This window comes from Ursus arctos, unplaced genomic scaffold (genome assembly GCF_023065955.2).
Source record: "Ursus arctos isolate Adak ecotype North America unplaced genomic scaffold, UrsArc2.0 scaffold_7, whole genome shotgun sequence".
NCBI lineage: Eukaryota > Metazoa > Chordata > Mammalia > Carnivora > Ursidae > Ursus > Ursus arctos.
Window position 1 is genome coordinate 37,629,437 of NW_026623089.1, and position 19,392 is coordinate 37,648,828.

Below are 19,392 nucleotides of genomic sequence, written 5' to 3' on the forward strand. Positions count from 1 at the left end.
GTACCCATCATCAGTTAAGCAAGAGTTTGCTGGCTTTGCATTAGAGGCTCGGACAGTTATGATCTTCCCCAGCTTACAAAGTAAAGCTCTCAAACATGCTATTGCTGCCAACAACGGCCACAGCAAAGCTGGGATGGGATCATTAAACAGCCTGGAGCCCTCACCTCTGTCGGTAGAGCAGACAGGAAAGTGGCACGTCCTGATCAGCAGGTGAGCACCACGTGTCCCCATTTGATCCTCGGCCGAAGACACTCTACAGCCACATCCCTATGCACTGTTATCTCTATAAAGATGTGGTGATGACCCTTATCCCTGAGGAGAAACACAGACCAGAAGGGCTGAGCCTATCCTGTCCTTTTCCCTTTCTCAGCAGAAAGTGAGCAGACGTTGCGTAGACATGGAACAGAGCGATGGGAAGTAGACACAGCATTGGGCTGGGATCATTGGCGCTGCTCCTAACATGCTGATTGGCCTTGGGCAACCTTCTCCACCTCTCTGGTCTCAGGTTCCCCTATTACGTGGGAATAACAGCACTTCTCTCAGAATTGGTGCAATGACTCAACCGAGAAGGATGGGGAAAGTGCTGTTTAGATTACGGATCACCCAGGTGGGTGCACGTGCCCATCACCATGGGGCCTCACGCTGTGTGTGGGTGCACTGTGAGGAGGTCCCAAAGTAAGGAAGCCCTGAGGAAACACCACCAAAATATGTCTCGGCAGCAAGGCCAGTGCAGGTCCAAGAGTTCCTTTCTTCCCTCCAGATTCCAGGGCTTGAGCCTGGGAAGAGCATAGCCACCACCTTCCAGCTTACACAGAGAGCCCCAGTGGGTCCTCGATCAAGAAAAGCCGGGCTCTGGGGGCCATCCAGTATGTCCTCTCTGTCCCCCATCAACCTTAAGGGATGTTTTTCTTTTCTTTTCTTTTCTTTTCTTTTCTTTTCTTTTCTTTTCTTTTCTTTTCTTGTTTTTAAAATATATTTATTGAGATATAATCCGCACACCATAAAATTCACCAATTTAAAGTGTACAATTAAATGGGTTTTAGTATATTCATAATCAAGTTCACCACAATCTAAGTTCACAATATTTCCATCACCCCCCCAAAAAAACCTGGTACCCATTAGCGATCACTACCCCAACCCCACTCAAAGCAACCACTAATCCACTTTCTGTCTTTACAGATATTCCTATTCTAAACATTTCATATAAATGGAATCATATAATATGTGGCCTTTTGTTACTTGCTTTGTTCAGTTAACACACTATTTTTAAGGTTCATCCCTGTTGTCACATGTATCCTGTGTTACTCCTTTTTGTGGCTGAATAATACTGCATTACACGTGTACGTCCCATTGTGTTCATCTATTCAGCTGTTGATGGACACTTGGACTCTTTACACTTTGCGCCTGTCATGAACGATGCTGTCGGGAACTTTCACGCTGCGGCGTGGATATGTATTTTCATCTCTCTTAGACATACGCCTAGGGGTGGAATTGCCGGGCCAAACGGTAACTCAACGTTTAACTTCTTGCAAAGCTGCCAACCTGTTTTCCAAAGGTGCGGCATCATTTCACATTGCCGTACAGTGTATGAGGGCTCTGATTTCTCACATTCTCGCCGACGCTGGCTACTGCCCGTCTTTTTTATTACAGTCATCCATTCATTACGGTTTTGATATGCGTTTCCCCAATGACTCACGGGCTTGAGCATCTTTTCATGTTATTATTGATTATTTGAGTATCTTCTTTGAGACGTGTCTACTCAAACGCTTTGCCTTTTTAAAATTTGGTCGTCTTTCAATTTTGAGTCGTAAGAATTTCTTACACATTCCAGATACTAGACCCTACCAGATAAATGATTTACAAATATTTTCTTCCATTCTGTGGGTTGCCTTTTCACTTTCTTGATAGTTTCCTTTGAAACACAAAGGGTTTAATTTTGGTGAAGTCCAATTTATCTATTTCTGTTCTTTGGTTGCTTATTCTTTTGTGGCCAAATCTAAAAGGCCATTGCCTAACCAAAGGTCATGGTTTATTCCCATATTTTCTTATAAGAGTTTTATAGTTTGGGTCCTTAAACCTAGAAATATCAGTTTGGGGGTAATTTTTTTTTTTTTTAAGATTTTATTTATTTATGTGACAGAGAGACAGCCAGCGAGAGAGGGAACACAGCAGGGGGAGAGGGAGAGGAAGAAGCAGGCTCCCAGCCAAGGAGCCCGATGTGGGACTCAATCCCAGAACGCCAGGATCACGCCCTGGGCCGAAGGCAGACGCTTAACGACTACGCTACCCAGGCGCCCCCAGTTTGGGGGTAATTTTTGTGCGTGGTGTGATGTGGAGTCTAACTTAATTCTTTTACCTGTGGCTATCCAGTTGTCCCAACACCATTTGTTGAATTTAATTGTCTTGGCACCTTTGTTGAAAATTTATAGACCAAAAATTTCTGCACTTGTAATTCTATTCCGTTGATCTGTGTATCTGTCCTTCTGACTTCACCACAGTTCAGATCACTGTAACTTCGTAGTAAGTATGTTTTGAAACTAGGAAGTGTGAGTCCCCAACTTTATTCTTTTTCAAGATGGTTTGGCTATTTAAGGTCCCTCATATTTCCAGATGAATTTTAAGATCAGCTTGTCAATTTTTGCAAAAAAAAAAAAAAAAGCCAGCTGGGATTTTGATAGGGATTTCATGGACTCTGTAGACCAATTTTGAGAGCATTCCCATCTTCATAATGTTAATTCTTCCAACCCAATATATGGTGCCTTTCCATTTATTTAGATCGTCTTCAATCTCTTTCAATGTTATGTGCAAGCTTTACCCTTCTTTGTTAAAATTATTCCTAAATATTTTATATTTTTTTCATGCTTTTGTAACTGGAATGGTTTTCCTTTTTTTCTCAGCTTTTTTGAGGTCCAATTGACAAATAAAATTACATATATTTAAGTGGACAATGTGATGACTTAATTTACATATCCATTGTAAAATTATTTCCACAGTCAAGTTAATGAACACATCTGTCACCTTGTTAGGAATTTCATCCGAGTTCTCTAATTTGTCGGCGTCATGTTGTTCGTAATATTACATTATAGTCACCTTCATTTCTGTAATTTGAGTCTTCTCGCTGTTTTGCTTGGTCATTCTAGCTAAAGGATTGTCAATTTTTTTGAACTTCTAAAAAAACCCAACATTTGATTTCATTGATTTTTCTTTATGGTTTTTCTATTCTCTATTTCATGTATTTCTGTTCTAACCTTTCACCTTTCTTCCCTAGGCTAATTTTGCTGTTAGTTTGCTCTTCTGTGTTTTTCAAGTAGAAGTTAGGTTGTGATAGGAGGTATTTCTTATTTTTTAATGTATACATTCACAGCTATACATTTGTCTCTGAGTGCTGCTCTAGCTGAGTCCTGTACGATTTAATATGTGGAGTTTTTGTTTTTACTCATCTGAAAGTATTTTCTAGTTTCCTTTGATTTCCTCTTTGGCCCACTGGCCCTTTAGGAATATGTTATTTAATTTACACATAATCTAATTCAATTTCAATTTCATTGTGGTTGGAAAACACACTTGGTATGATTTCAATTTTTTCCATGTTTTCCTTTGAACATATTTATAATAAATAGCTGCCTGGAAGTCTTTGTCACCAAGTCCCACTTCTGGACCCCCTCAAACACTGTGTCTATTGCCTGCTTTCTCCCCCTGTGTATCACATGTGCATGGTGTGATTTTCTTAACAACTGGACATTTTAGGTAATCTACGATAACTACCCTGGAAACTGGTTCTCCTCCTTCCCTGCCTGAGTCTCTCGTTTTTGTTTATTCATTTGTTTATCTCTTGTCAGTGTTTGCCTACTAACTTGGCTGGGCTAATTCTGTGAAGTCAATCCACTTTCCCCCAGTGTTCAGCCTCTTAGGTCCCTGCTCAGGTTTTCTTTTCCTTGTGTTCGATTTTTTAGCCACCTTCCCTAGGAGTCTCGCCTGGGTCAGCATAAGCCATTTATTGGTCAAAAGATGTGCTTAAGTGCCTTTGACCAGTTAGATACTTACCCTTCACCAGTGTGTGTGTGTGTGTGTGTGTGTGTAAGACTTGGAGACTTCTATCACAGTTCTAGAAATTTACATTTCCCCCCACATTTAGCCAGGAAACAGTAGCTTGGATGTTTCCTCCCCAGCCACTCCTGAGAGGGGACACGTTTGGACACACAAAGCTGTGTGCCAGGCTATCAGGCCTATGTGTGACTATATTTGTGAGCCTGGCTTTCTAGGAGTTGCTACTAGCCCAGCATTTGGTGCTTAAGCCTTTCGTGCCAGTGAGGCATCTACCATTTGTTGATGGATCTGTGTGTGAACGGGGAAGTGATTTCAAGTCTGCCCCACCCCCTGATGATCGTGTGAGTGGGAGCAGCCTAAGAAATACACACAGCCTTCCTGACTCCCAGACTTGACTGAGATCCCAAGAAAGCTCTTCTTGGCTGTCTCTTTACCCAATTCTCTAGCAAACTCCTAGCTGTTCCTCTCTTTTGCTTGTTGCTGCTAATGCCGTGGAGTAATGAGCATCCTTTAAATCGCTCTCTACCAAGATCGCCATTATTTTCAATTGCTCCCCTCCCCCCATGCATGGAATTCTCCACATTCTGTTCTAAATAAAATCTGTCCCTTGAGACAGACCTGTGAGTTCTTCATCCTTACTGTCTGCTTTCTCCCTGGATAGAACATCTGTACCACGGCTCAGGAGCCAGAGATGGGTACAGATATCTGTTTCCCCGGAGTGACACCCCATTCTACAAGTAGGTGCTGAGATGAGACAGCCCCAGTACTCTCAGTTTGCCTCTCCCAGCGTGGAGCCTCCATCCGGGGAGTGAGTGGGGTGTGGCAGTTGAGGTCCCAGTGTTCTCAGTCCACTGTACCTGGAGCAGACTTTCTGCTAGGGGAGTGGGGACTCCGTGGAAGAAGGGAGCCTGGGTCATCTTGGCGGTGCCTCCTCAGGATAGAACTTCTGCAACACAGGGCTGTGAAGATGAGAAACACCAGCATCTTGCCCCTTTGGGGGCAAAACTGTAACCTAGACTGGGAATCCGAGGGAGAGGTATGGCCTGTGTTATCGGCCATACCTGCCCAGGGTAGAGTACCGGCATAGAGTTTCCATGAGATGGAGCTGAGAGGGGAGAAGGGAGCAGGTCATGGTTCATATGCCATAGACCCTCCCTGTTCTCACCAAGATTTAGTAGATATTCTTAAATGAGTGTTTCTCCATTTGCTGTAAGCTTTTAAGACAATTTCCAGAGATTTTAAATAATTGATATTTACAATTTTCTCTAGTTAAGTGGTTATTTCATAAGGGAGAGGCTCCCCTGGGCTCCTCAAGCTGCCGGAAGCCTCACTCCTGACTTTTTTCTGCCATACTTTGAAGAAACGTTATGCACTGATGAGAACGTTGACCATCAAGTGCACAGGACCTGGGCTTGAACCCTGGATCTGCTTTTCACCAGCTATGTGGCCAGAGTTCATATAAGCCCCTCTGAGCCTCTACTTCCCCATTAGTAAAGAGGGGATAATAATAGCACCTACTTTCAAGAATTAGCTGGTAGCTGGCAAGGACTCAGTAAATATCAGCTCCCTGGTCCCCTTGAATGCTCCTTTTCTGGAACGTGGGTGCCTGCAGGGGCTCTGGTATCCTCTGCTCCCTCCTTGGTCAACTCTGCTGGGAGGCAGCTCTCTCTGGGGGCTGTCAGTCCCACCCACTCCTTTCAGCTCAGCCTAGAGCTATCCCTTGCCAATGACATGCTTATCCTAGGAAATCCTGGGGTCCTATGTAATCCCACTCCTTACTAATCTCTCAGAGGAAACATACTCATTAATAAGTCCAAATGGGAAAACCTCTTGCTCCATTCCCTGCCTGCACAAACTTTCAAGCTTTCTCTGTAAACTGGTCAGTTATCCAGCCTGAAGCTCAGCCAGAGTCTCGACAGCTGCTGGCTGGCAGGTGGAGAGTCAGTTCGTTGACCACCCCGGGAGGGAAGGCAACGTCAGGCTCTTGGGAGACACGGGGGGACTGTCCCCATTGGCTGGATAGGGGCTGCTCCCATGGGATCTCCCTGGCTGGTTATCTTATCATTGTTCCGAGAAGAAGGAAGAACTGATAAGTCAAGACCTTTGCACAGAAGAGAAGGGGAATTTGGAGAAGCCAAGTTTCATTTAAGTGAAACATCATACTTCCAATTTCATATTATGACAAGGGTGAAAACAGCTTCATAGAAAGAAGCTTCCAGGAGGCCACGAGTATATTCCCATGGGGCTCTGCTGAGATTTGGGGCCCGAGGGAATTAAGTCATCTCCAAAAGTCCTGCCGGCTCCATCAGGGAGAGACGCCCAGCTGTGCACGTTCACAGGGAACATTTGCCCAGACCTCAGAGCAGGCCCAAGGGAAATCCAATTCTGAGTCTAAAGATAGGCTGTGCAATGTTTTGTACAGTGAGGGCTTCTGGAAATTTGCATAATCTCTTAGGACAATGATATGGGAAAGAGGGGAGCATTAGAACCAGAGAAGTATCCTGGGAATATACTGGGGCAGGTGCAAGAGCCCCTCCGATGGAATGTTCACCACCTAATAGATACTGAAAGCCTCTGCGAGTCTCAAATCACATTTCCCTTTAAAGAGAAGATAACAAGTAAAGTGGACGGGCAATGCCTGTGATGAATCATTTGTCCCTAACCAGCCGCTTCTGTGTTAGGCTGCACATGGCTCTGAGTGGGACGAGGGTGCAACAGCTCGCTATCACTTCAGTTTCCCGTTCCCAGGAAGCTCGCTGAGATATTCATAGCCCTGAAGTCTTGGGTTCCTCTTTCCAGAGTGGAACACGGCTCCTGTCTTTGAAACCAGCAGCACCAACAGAAACTTAAGAAATAGGTTGCTAGAGACAAAAGTCAATTTAACTCAATAAATACTCATTAAGCACCTACTGGTGAACCAAGCACCATGCAAAGTTCTGGGCTGAAGGAGTGAGTCAGGCACGCTGTCTGATCCCATCGATGGACCGTAAGTGTGGCTGACACGAGGCAGATATAAGCATGACAATGAAATTGCACACAGTGTGCCGTGGGAGATGAACTCAGAAGGAGATCTATGAAGGTGGATCTGTGTTGAGCTTCAAAAGTAGGACTAGAATATTATCAGGCACGTAACTGTCCATCCTGAGACAAGGGAAGCGTGGCCAAGCCATCAGAGTCTGAAGCCTGTAGGTCTATTTTCCAAACATAACAAAGGAGATTTCTGTGCAGCAGAAAGAGTATAAGGCAAAGAGTGGCGTCGACAATGATGAATGGAACGACTGAGAGAACTGAGACCTGAGTGTGTGCCAGGCGTTCGGTTCTTTGTAGGTTTCATATCCTGTGATCCTCACAGCGTCTAAGACAGGGTCTGTTACGATCACATATTACAGACGAGGAACCACGGCATGAAGAATTTAGGGCCTTGCACAAGCCATACAGCTAAGACTCGGTAGAGCCAGCATCCATTTCAGGTTCCAGAGCCTGAATTCTCAGTGACATCAGGAAACCAAAGTCTGAGACTGGCCACAGACCTCACGGCCATGGCCTCGATCGTGCCCCTTCCTCTGGGCCTCTCCCCCCTCATCTTCTGAATGAGAAGAGTATGGAGCAGATGACCCTAAGATCCCTTCCAATCAAGTCATCTGAAACTAATTTTTCCCAGGGATCGAAGGAGAGGAGGCAAGGGACAGGGAGGGGTCAAGAAAGTCAGAGAGTGGGGAGAACCGAGTCAAGTGGATCAAGGCAGAAAACCAGCTCCCCACTTTGGTTGTGACTCGGTTTACCTCATTTTTCACCCTTGCGCTCACATGCCTGGGCGTGGTTTCTCTCCTGAGCACTAAGCACCCTCACCTCCGCAGACTCAGTCCGCTCTGAAGCTGTCCTGACAAATGATCCCAACAGTTAGAATCCCTTCAGGGGCTGCCAAGTTCCATTCAAAACGTATTTACAACCTGCTTGGGCAGAGAAGCCATTGTCTTCCGAAACCTTGGTGATGGTTACTGTGTTGTGACCTGGAGTTCACTGTTAAAACTGTCATCCAAACAAAGTCACGAAGGTTATTTGGTTATTAATATGATTGTTGTCACATCCTACGCAGTGTGTCTAAATTGAATTATGGTACCGGATAGAACTATAGATAAGAATGAAGCTTGTGTATTATCCATTATCGTGTATCATTAAAAAACAATTGAATTTTTCTTGAAAAAAAAGGAAAGGAAAGGAAAGGGAAGGAAAGGAAAGGGAAGGAAAGGGAAGGGAAGGAAAGGGAAGGAAAGGGAAGGGAAGGAAAGGGCTAGACGGGCTCTTCTGCACCCCGCACCCCAACCTGATCAGCATCGGGCTATCACACGGGGGAGGGTGGGTGCTGGCAGTTTTTGGATTTCCCTGGTGGCTGATGGGCCGGAGCAGAGCTAGGCCCAGCAGAGCCTGGGAGCTGTGTTCAGCCCTCCTGCATGGGCTGCCTCCAAATCCAGAATAAAAACCCCAGCCTCGGCAGGGTCACCCCCCCACGCAAGGAGGAATAGCTAAGACAACGTCATTTTGACACCAGCCCCACAGCCTCCCAGGGCTTCTTGCCCCTCCCCTGAGCCTGGAGTTTGTTGGCCTAGACTTTCCTAGCAACCGGGTGAGGGAGAGGGGAGCCTGCTGACCGCAGGTCCCCTGGGCACTCTTCATTCCTCCAGGGACATTTTCAGTTCCCATTTTTCTGGCTTGGGGGGTTCCCTTTCTCTAGCCAGGGTTCCCTCACAGTTAACCAGAGCCTCCACTGGGCCCACCCAGCCCCTTTACGTGGCACTTCACAGAGGAAACCCGCTCCCCTGAATTACTCTCCAGACTGTTTCCCTCCTTCTTTCCTTTCAAACTCTGCTCACTTATCACACGGCAGCAATTTGCCCCCACTCTGGCCCCCCTCTCGGCCCCCCTCTTGTGATAGACCCAGAATTTACCGCAGGCATTGCTGGCTTCTTCTAGGGCTCGGCAGTGACTGTAAGCATTACTGGGCTTGTTCCCAGGGACACCGTTAATGGCGGGCTTGCTGGTAGAGCCTGAATTTTCATGGTTAATCGACCTTCATCCCCTTGGCCACCATGCGTTTCACCCAGCCAGTCACAGAGGGTCCAACCTCGGTAGCATGCTCACAACCTCATTCTGGCCAGTGGGAGCTGAGGGAGATGGCCCAGTACCTCCTGGAAAAGGCTTCTTTGCTACTAAAATGAGCTGCACTGGAGCACACCCTTTTTCTTCTTCCATTGAACGTGGTCATGTCTGCCAGGAAGTATAGGAACCATTTGCAAATACCAGGGAGAACTAGACCGATATGCTGAAGATGACAGAGTACGGAGGTGGGAAGAACTTTGGTTCTTGAAGATGCCTTTGGGACCTAGACTTAACCCCGGAACTACCCATTCCTGGGCTTTTTTTTATTATATGAGATGTTAAAACCCACTTTGAGTTTTTTACTCCTCACAGCTGAAAGCATCTCAACCCAGGGTGTAGTTTCCCCACCCCTTGTGCCAGGTTTCGCAGGGAGAAAAGGTCTAATATCACCCCAAACTCAATCTTTACCCATGGACCAAATCAGGCGGCCCTCTGCCTGTTTTTCTAAATAGAGTTTTATTGGAACACAACCACACCATTCATTTCAGATTATCTATAGCTTGAGTTGTGGTAAGAGAAATGGTGTGGTCTACAAATACGAAAATAGATATTCTCTGGCCCTTTACTGAAAATGTTTGCCAACTTCTAATTTAGACCAATTTGGCCAATAGAGAAGCAAATTTCCTCAAAAATCGCCACAGATTACATAGGTACATTAAAACATGAAATCCCTGGGAAAGAAGGCACGTCACATCCTGAAGAGTCTTCGAATGCCCAGTATCTGCCACAGAGTCTGTCCTCAGAAGGACAAGATGGGGTATAAACTGTTGGCCAAACTCACTGATTGTGATGGTTAGTTTTCTGTGTCCACTTGGCTAAGCCATGGCACCCCATTCCATGGTCAAATACCAGTCTAAATGCTGCTGTGAAGGTGTTTGTTGAGATGTGATTAACATTTAAATCAGTAGACTTCCAGTAAAACAGATTACCTTCCTCCAGAACGGGATGGGCTCACCCAGTCAGTTGGAGGCCTTGCAGGAAAGACAGAGGTTTCCCAAGAAAGATGCAATTCTGCCTCAAGATTGTAACGGAGAACCCCCGCCTGCGCTTCCGGTGTGCTAGCCTGCAGATTCTAGACTCCAGACTGCAATATCAAGTCTTATCTGAGTCTCCAGCTTGCCGGCCTGCCCAAGAGATTTATGACCTGTCAGCCCCCACAATCACGTGAGCCACTTCCCTAAAATAAATCTCAATATCTCTCTTTCTCTCTCTCTCATATCTATCTATCTGGCTATCAATTTCTCTGGAGAACTGTGACAAATACACTGATTGCTCTAATTCTGTCCCAGCTGTAAGGTTGACATCCTGTTTATTATGCCGAGAGGGAGTTTCCAATGTGAGATGCCAGAGACGATTCCCCAATGGACACAAAACCTAAGACGTTTATTATAGGGCATGACCCTGCCTTAGACACACAGATCTCGAGTTCACAGTTCCAGAGGCTGGGAAGGAAACTTGGGGAAGCTAGCCCCCGGCACACCAAGAACTAAACAGGGGTGGCTCTGAGGGCAGGTTCAGAGGTGAGGCCAACCCCGCTGAAACATCTTTTTAAACACAAGGTTAACGGGTCAAGTCTGGCCCGCGCGCCCCTTTCCCGTTGAGGATGTTTCACATTCCTTAGAAACTGCATGCTTGGGAGAAGAGCTAGAGGGCTGTCCTTCCTTCCAGAACACAGCAGCAGCCACATTCTCTGGCTGGGGAGTCTCCCCAGAGTGCCCTGAGGATGGTCTTCTTTGAAATACAAAGCCCAGGAACTGGACAAATGGCCCTTGTTTGCGCAAATGCTCTGTGCTCTCTCTCTCTCAAGGTTCCTTTCTTTTCCATCTGGAAAGCCTCCACTTCCTTTGGCTGTTTAATATCCTGGCTTGAGGGAAGGTCTTAATCGTTTATTATTTTGCCGCCTTGGATCTCAGTCGGTATCTGGCTGTTCATAGGAATTCTGGTTCCCAAGCAGCACCAGACTCTCTGTAGAGGGAAATCCTTACGTAAGACGTTATACTTGGAGACACTGTCCTTTCATAAACCCTCCTGCCCTTGTACTGTGTCAGGCCGTGTCCGGCCAACAGTCTTGCCATTTCTTTTTTTTTTTTTTTTAAGATTTTATTTTTTTTTATTTATTTGACAGAGAGAGAGAGAGCCAGCGAGAGAGGGAACACAAGCAGGGGGAGTGGGAGAGGAAGAAGCAGGCTCATAGCGGAGGAGACTGATGTGGGGCTCGATCCCATAACGCCGGGATCACGCCCTGAGCCGAAGGCAGACGCTTAACCGCTGTGCCACCCAGGCGCCCCATAGTCTTGCCATTTCTTAAATGAATCGAAATACTGAAGAGCATGAAGTCATTTCCTGTTATTGAAATTTGAGTTGCATTGACAATTAATATATTCAGACATCTTGCATTGTCATAGTTATTTTACCTTATTTCTGAGATGTTAGCAACTTGTGGCCATTACGATGTCCACTCATGATCATCGAGTTTCTGGCAGCCCCACATCGTCAGCATCCTCCAGGAGCAGAGCCAAGTAGAAGCTGGCAAGGTGTGTGAAGTGTGGGTGGCGAGGTGACATAGATCTGCGGGAGGCCTGGGAAGGCAGCGAAAGCCTAAGGAAGGGAAAAGATGTCCCTTCTTCAGCCTTCTGGTTTGTACTGTTGGATGAACCGAAATCATATTTATATGTATATATATTCACTGTCAGGAAACCAGGGAAGAAAAGGTGAAGGGAAAGACCTTTGACCCATTACAAACCAGACCTCCTTATGCTCTCTGCCTAGAGATGTTCATGACATCCTTGTCCTCACATGTCTTTAGAGCAGACTTAGGGACAGTGACATCCTTTTCTCAAGACCAAGTAGAGAAAGGGCTTGAGCTAAGCCAATATTTTTCCCCAAAAGGAAGTTTCAGGAGCAATTTTTAGCTATCTCACCTTTTAAAGCAAGCTCTCTCCCTCCTAGAAAACCCTGTGCCTAAGCCCTTAAGAATTTTCTGACATGGGATATGAAAGTTTTCCAAAACCTAACCATAAAGGACAAATAATACGTCATAGGGAAAGTGCACGTGTGCGTGTGTGTATATGTGCATCTATGTATGTGTCCGTTTAACCAGAAGTCAGTTATGTGGCATACGTTACACAAATTGATGTCTGTTTGGCGAATAAATTCTCATTTTCAGCCAGCCTGCATGGGTTGTAGAGTTCCCTATATTAACCTGAAGTTATTATTTATATGCTAACAAATGGAGTCAATGAAAACCATTTCACATAGGAAAGAAGGGGAGATGGTGTGCGGCTTATTTGAGAAGTCATCTGAAAACTGACGGCAAATCCTTCTGTATCAACATTATGCAATGGCATGACCTCACTACCCAAGGATTCCATCAAAGCAAGTGGTACAAGAAGCATTCTCTAAGTGGCCTCTTCCTGCTGGTGGGTTTCATAAAACAGAGCCCATTAAAGGCAAAGAAAAGCTGTTTGGTTTAAACTGGATCTTACAGACCTCAGTCGAGTGCAATCATTCAATTGTTTTCTCAAGAACATACATTTGAAATCATGAAGGCTTTGAAAAACTGCTTTAAAATTCACTTGTTCTGAATCTTATGTCAGAAACAGTCAAGGGAAAAAAATCATACCAAGTCATCCAGGCAGTTAACCAGCAATTTTCACTCAAACTCCCCTTTACTGTTTTCAGAGAATGGCGTTGAAAATGATCCTCATTATTAATAGCATTTATGTTAAATCATATAAACCTATTTTTCAAGACTCGGAGAAACCTAAATTACATCTCAACAACATGTGATTATACCCTGGCATTCTCATGACTTGCCTCTCGAGGCACCGGAGGAAAGAAGGTAATTTCTCAGCCTTCTTGGAACAGGACACTGGTGCCCAGAAGCCACGAGCAAAAGCAGAGCCCTGCACCCGTCCCCAGTGGCAGCCTTATCTGGTGCAAGAAGTCACGTGTGTTCTATCAGACGCGGGCTCCTTTACATGTAACCCCTTGCAACTCAAACACAAATTCATTCTTGTCGTTCTTTCTTGACTAAAAATGTTGGATCGTGAGTGTTTCCATTTGGCTTTTTATGGATCTTACAAGTCAGTCTGTACTGTCCACAAAATAATGACTTTTCTAAAGACTTTCTGAGGCAAGAATGCTAGAAAAAGTGAAACTGCCAAGACGAACAGGATAATGCCCCATTCCTTAGTGGACTCCCACCGGCCCCCTCTACTGGGGCAATGCACCAGGGTGAGAAGTCTTGCAGAGACTTCTGTGTGGCCTCAGCTCCCCTGAGGTCCGACCTTCCAACAGAGGTAGGTGTTGTTTTACCCTCACTCCTTGGTGGCACAAACATGACCCCCTGGGACCACCAGAGTGCAAACCCAGATTCTACCACTTTATTCACTGTGTCCCCTTGGATGGGGTATTGAACCTCCCTGAGTCTGTTTTCTTTCCTGAATCTGGCAGAAAGGGGGGGCGGGGATCATACACCAGATATTGGTTAAACACTACCCATTCCAGGCAGAGTCAATAGCTAACGCAACAGAAACAGTCTTAATGAGTCTCCTCCCTCCAGGAGCTCATGATAAAGAAGTGAAACACACAGCTTGCCAGAGAGTAGAATGTACGAGCCAGTGAGAAGCATTTTAGTTAGGGGACCAAGAAAGACCTTGAAGAGAAGGTGAATTGTGAATAAAGACCTGAAGAAGGTGAAGGAACATGTCCTGTGGACATGTGGGGGAAGAGCCTTCCAGGCTGAGGCAACAGGAAGTGCAAAGGCCCTGTGGTGGGATGGGCCTATGCAGGAAAAAGAGTATCACCAGAGCAGAGAGAAGGAGGGCAAATAGGAGGAGATGAGGTCAGAGAGTCAATAAAGAGGGCGAGATGATCTAGGAAAAGAGTTAACAAACTACAGCCTAGGGTCACATGTGACCCACCGCCTATTTTTGTAAATAGTTTTATCGGAGTCATGGCCAAGCCCTTTGGTTTACATGTGGCCTATGGATGCTTTCAAACTACAATAGCAGAGTTAAGTAGTTGCAACACAGACCATTTAGCCCACTTAGCCAAAGTATTTACTATCTGGCCCTTCATTGAAAACACAAATCTCTGGCTTAAACAAATAGGGGGCTATTTTTTTCCATGACAAGTCTAGAGGAGGCAGTGCGGGCATGATACAAGAGCTCCATGGTGTTAGTAAGACCCAGACTCTTTTTATCTTTATGGTCCACCAACCTTAGCATATGGACATGTTTTATCATGATCTCAAAAGAGCTGCCAGTGCTCCAGAAATTACACGTGATATCCACATTTGAGACAGAATGGCAAGTGAAAGGGATATCTGTTCCTTCTACCAGGAAAGCAAAAGTGTACTTCGCCCCCACCCCGAGAACACTTTTCCCTGTCTCTTCACCCAGAAGTGGGTCATATGGCCCTGCTAGTTTCAAAGGAAGCTGGGAAAGTCATGAAAAGGATTGTCAAGATTGACCTGGTGGCTTTCAAACACTTTTGACCATAGCCCACAGTGAGAAACACATTTCATATCAGCCTAATGCATATAACCAAAACATACATAATGCAAACAAAAGTTTCATAAGACACAACTTATACTTACTTTGTGTGCTGTCAACTGATATTTTCTCTTCCATTATTTTTAATACAAGTCACATCATCCACTAACTTAATTTCATGACTCAGGGTTGGGTTGTTGCAAAGCACCATATGAAAAATGCAAGTGGTCATGTTCTGTCACTAGGGCTGGCATGGCACGCTCCAAACAAGTTGCTGGCTCTCCCTCTCTCTCTCAACTTTTTTCCTTTTATTTTCTCAAAGATTTTATTTATTTATTTGAGAGAGAGAGAGAGAAACAGAGAATGAGCAAGGGGGAGGAGCGGAGGGAGAGGGAGAAGCAGGCTCCCCGCTGAGCAGGGAGTCCAGTGCGGGACTCGATCCCAGGACCTGAGCCGAAGGCAGACGCTTGACCAACTGAGCCACCCAGGCACCCCAACTCTTTTCCTTTTCAGTTCCATTCCTTCCTTCCTCTCTTTTTCCCAATGAAGACAATGGATAATGGATTGGCAACTAATAATATCCGAAACACCCACCATAAATGAGCTGGAGACCAAATACAGTTTCACTGAAAACTAAAGGAAAAGATGGTTCTCCTCCCGAGGAAACTGAGGACCCTGATGATGGACACTTGTGTTCCATGTAAAATCCAGGTGGAAATACCCATTCCCTGGGGGTGTCGAGGGGATTGTGTGGGATCCCCAACGTATTGCACTAGCACAGCGCACGGCACATAGTGGGAGGGCAAGGCACATCAGTTGCTTCCTCAAACACAATCATCACTCCAGGCTAGTCCTGGTCCTAGACATAGCATCAACTAGATAAGAGAAATGATTCATTCTCAAGTGCTGGAAAGCCCCAGGGAAATTGTATGTTACCCTGGTGCTGTGTTTATTTATCCCGTTGGGCATGGAATGAATACTCAGAGGTTAAGGGCTATGTTGAATTTTGCCCACTGTTTTTGAAAAACTTTAAGAAGCACCAGTTATTGGCCTCGGCTTTGATGACCAGACCTGTGGGCTATGCAGGAGTGGGGGGTTCCTGACCACAGGGAAGCCCTGAGCTGGCCAAGGATGGGTTATTCTCCACAGATTCATGCAATGGCCAAGTTGAAGAATCTCTGGTCATCTTTGGTCCCCTCATTTTTGCAGGTGGGGAAATTGAGGCCCAGAGCAGTTGCAACATGGCAAGGTCATGCAGGAAATAGACAGCAGAGCCCAATCTCTTGACCCCAAATCCCACAGCCCTGACAACAATGATTAGCACAGCCCCTCTCAAGAGGGGACCAGAGGCCCATAAACTCAAAACCCAGGCTGATTTTACCTGCATTTTTCTAGAGGGTACATATCAGGTTCTAAAACAACCATCTGTTTCTACAAAGATTAAGACCCACAGATCGAATAACACCAAAATGATTTCTTTTGAGAGTAGGGGAGAGGAGGTCCAGAGGTCAGGACTAGGGATGGTGATACAAAACAGAAACTGCAAGTGTTTCCATCAGCCTCTTCCCCGCCCCCCACCCCACCCCCGCCACCCCCATACCCCAGAAGCACTGAAGTCTCTGAGCTTCCGAAAGGCCTCGGTGCAGGCAAATCCTCCTTCAGCCGGCAGCGACTGAAAGAAGAAGTTCCTCTCCTCTTCACCATCGGATCCGATTTCTAAAACTCGGTGGAGCTCTGAGAGTCCACGCCCAATCAAACAGCAGGACCACACACCAGTGCCCCGTGAGTAAAAAAGATGACAATGCTCGGGCTTTAACTGAAAACGTCCTCCCCAGTGCTCACTAGTAATTTCGGCGCCCACGCAGCGGCCTTTGTTGGAAACCCAAGGGTCTTGGTCACCCAAGGGTCCGGACTCCGCCCACACCCTGAACCCTCCCGGCAGAGTCTGGGCTGCTTCCTCCAAGCGTCTCCGGGCGCCCTCGTCATGGTACGGGGACATCTCTCGGGTCTGACTCCCCGAACCTTCCACGCAGCCCCTCCGGCACCGCCCGGAGCCCACCCTTCTCGGTGTGCCGGGGGCGGGGCGGGACGAGCGGGGCGGCGCCATTGGCCTGCGCGAGACGAGGGGCGGGGAGGAGGCGGGGAGGGGCGGGGCGGAGAGGGACAGATGGGGCGGGCCATTGGCCAGCGCCTGGAGAGGGGCGGGGAGGGGCGGGGAGGGGCGGGCCCTATGCGCCGAGCCCCGGGGACCTGGGGCTTTAGCCGCTGCGGACACAGCTCCGGTGCGGGCGAGGGCACAGCAAGGGCAGCGGCTTCTGGACTGCGCGATGAGTGGAGGGTGAGTGATGCACAGGCAAGAGTTTGGGGGCGTCCGCGGAGCACCGTCTCCGCCATCCCCGAGCCCGAGACCGCCCCCAGCCATGGACTCTGGAGCTTGGGCACTGGTGCCCCTTGGCTGCCGCGTGCAGAGTTCCCTCCCCCTGCCAGCCTGGCGCAGCCTGGGCCTCAGGCCCATCGCTGAGAGTGGGCACTGCGCCAGGCACCTTCTCCAGGGGGAAGGCACTTCAGGGGCTCAAACCTGGCACCACAGGTGAGAGCGGCCGCAGGCTACACCTTTGCTCACCTTGTCTTTCATCTTAGGCATTCATCTTAGTTGGGGGGGGAGAGGCTCAAAGAGGCTCTGGCACAACTCTCAGATTTCACAGATGGAAAACCGGCGCCGAGATAATAGCAGAAGGAGGGGCTTGCCTCACCACGCTATTTATAAAGGATTTGCCTGGTTCCCAGACCTGTGCAAAGGGCATTAGCACAATATGGCACCTACTTCTCAACAGCCCTGATATTTTCATTATCCCCATTATCAAATGAGAAGACTGAGGCTTACAGAATTATGGAATTGTCCAGTTTCACCCAAATGAGTCAGTGCTGGAGTCAGGATTTGAACTCAGACTTCATTGTGCCAGGTCTCATTCATTTCACCCACTGACTTCAGAGTTCACCCTGCCCACCATCTTGTTCTCCCCCCATGCTCCTGCCTCTCTGATTCTGATGCTTTTGAACTCTGATGCTTCAGAGTTTGTGCAATGTGACAAAGCCCTGTGGGAAGGAGGGCCTTCTCTTACACCATCAGTGCAAGGCCAGGGCTGGCCAGTGCTTTCTTAAAACACTATAAGGAGATCTTTAGTAACCTCACTTCATAAACAAATTAAATATAGTTGTAGCAAATGGGGCCGGGATTCTGGAATATGAAACCAGGCAGGTTAGACTCCAAAACCACACACCTGCACTGGCAGAAGAAACCCCTGCTAGCTTCTCTGTAGTTTTAAACTACTCAGGGTGCAATCAAGCTTTGTCGCCAGTAGCTATGATTAAAAAAAAAAAAAAATCAAATGAATTGGTAGAATTAACAGGTGAACGCAGGTCTGCCTGCCTCCTGCTCCCCTGTTTAATTCCTGAGCTGCCACCACCAGGGTGGGAAGTGCTAGAGGGAGGAATGGAGGAAGGATAGATTGCGGGAGTGAGAGGAGAAGAAGAGGGAGGAGAAGAGGGGAAGGGAAAGAAGGGAAGATGATGGAATGCATTGAATTCAGGTCAAAAAATTTCTGGCTGGAAGTTGTAATGGGGTGTATTTCAGCACTTTGTCAGCAGTGAAATGTATTTGCAGTAGTTCTTGTCATAATTCTCTCTGTGTGTGGTGCCGGTGGTTCAAGACCTGACAGTGAAAGTGGGGTTGAGGCCACAGATTAGACAGCCCCTGTGAAAGTGGGAAGGGAGGCCCTGTTTCCACCCTGAGACTCCAGTGGGTGGCCTGGAGGTGGAGAACAGAGTGAAGGTCCAGGGTCCCCCTGGGACAAGGTCAGAGGGACAATGCCAGAGAACCAAGAACATGAGCAGAACTCAGCATTTCGCAGTTGAGATCCTGTCAACGCAAAGCCTCACAGGGAGACCCTGACTAGGAGGTCTACCAGAAGGCGCTCCAGACGGGCCCCTGGGCACTTGGGCCCTGGTTTTGAGAGTAAACTCAGCCATATGTCCTTGTTCACAGCCACTGCAGCTGGGAGGACTGCCGTCCTCTTTGAGTCCCACATCCCCATCTCCAGAGCCCTGCCATCTCTTCCAAGTGCCATAGCGACCTGTCGTGGGAGCTTCGGTTTATTAGGGGTGAGCTCCATGTGAGGCCCATCTCACAGCAGTCCGTGATTCAGCTAGTGAGGAATCTGAGGTTCGGAGAGAGAAAGGGACTTTGTCTAAGGTCACACAGCTGACGCATCGCAGAGCAGAGCTTTAAACCCAGATCCTTGTAAAGGCTGGGTGGTTATCTGGTCACAGAGTACATTGAAGGAAATATTTTGGACTTGTTTTAAAGTAAATTAAGATCAAATAGGAAGTGGCTGTACTTCCCAGAGCCTCTTCTCTTATTAAAGGGGAACTTACATTTTGCTCAGTTTTCTTTTCTGGCTGCCTGACCTCCTTCCCCAGGATGCACTGCTGAGGGAGAGATTCGGAACCCCTTCCGCTTGCCCCGCCTGACTCTGGGGGTGAGAGCAGGGAGCTCACGTAGCCCCATAGCTGCAGAGCTGGGAAGAGCCCTGAGGACGTTCTGGACCAGCTGCCAGTACAATCCTGGCTAAACTGAGGCCCAAGGGATGGCGCAACATGCTGGAGTCACAGGCCAGGTGCATGTGGCAGCAAA

At 47.2% G+C, this 19,392-nt stretch overlaps 1 protein-coding gene and 1 long non-coding RNA gene across 4 annotated transcripts in view; one reads left to right on the forward strand and one right to left on the reverse strand.

The window, feature by feature from the left end:
* Positions 1-10,222: 10,222 nt before the first annotated feature.
* LOC113243129 (uncharacterized) lies at positions 10,223-19,294 on the reverse strand. Its single transcript, XR_006408015.3, has 3 exons — positions 19,134-19,294; positions 11,616-11,799; positions 10,223-11,166 (listed from the first exon to the last, which is right to left on the reverse strand). It is a non-coding gene; the product is annotated as an uncharacterized LOC113243129 (long non-coding RNA).
* The window catches only part of RASSF4 (Ras association domain family member 4), a 31,581-nt gene continuing 29,101 nt past the window's right edge, over positions 16,913-19,392 (forward strand). For 2 of the 3 annotated variants that reach the window (XM_057308476.1, XM_057308477.1), the window contains exon 1: positions 16,932-17,037. The gene's annotated coding sequence lies outside the window, so the exon portion shown is untranslated. Of the gene's footprint in view, positions 17,038-19,392 lie in introns of all 3 variants that reach the window. The other variant, XM_026481578.4, reaches the window with a different exon arrangement.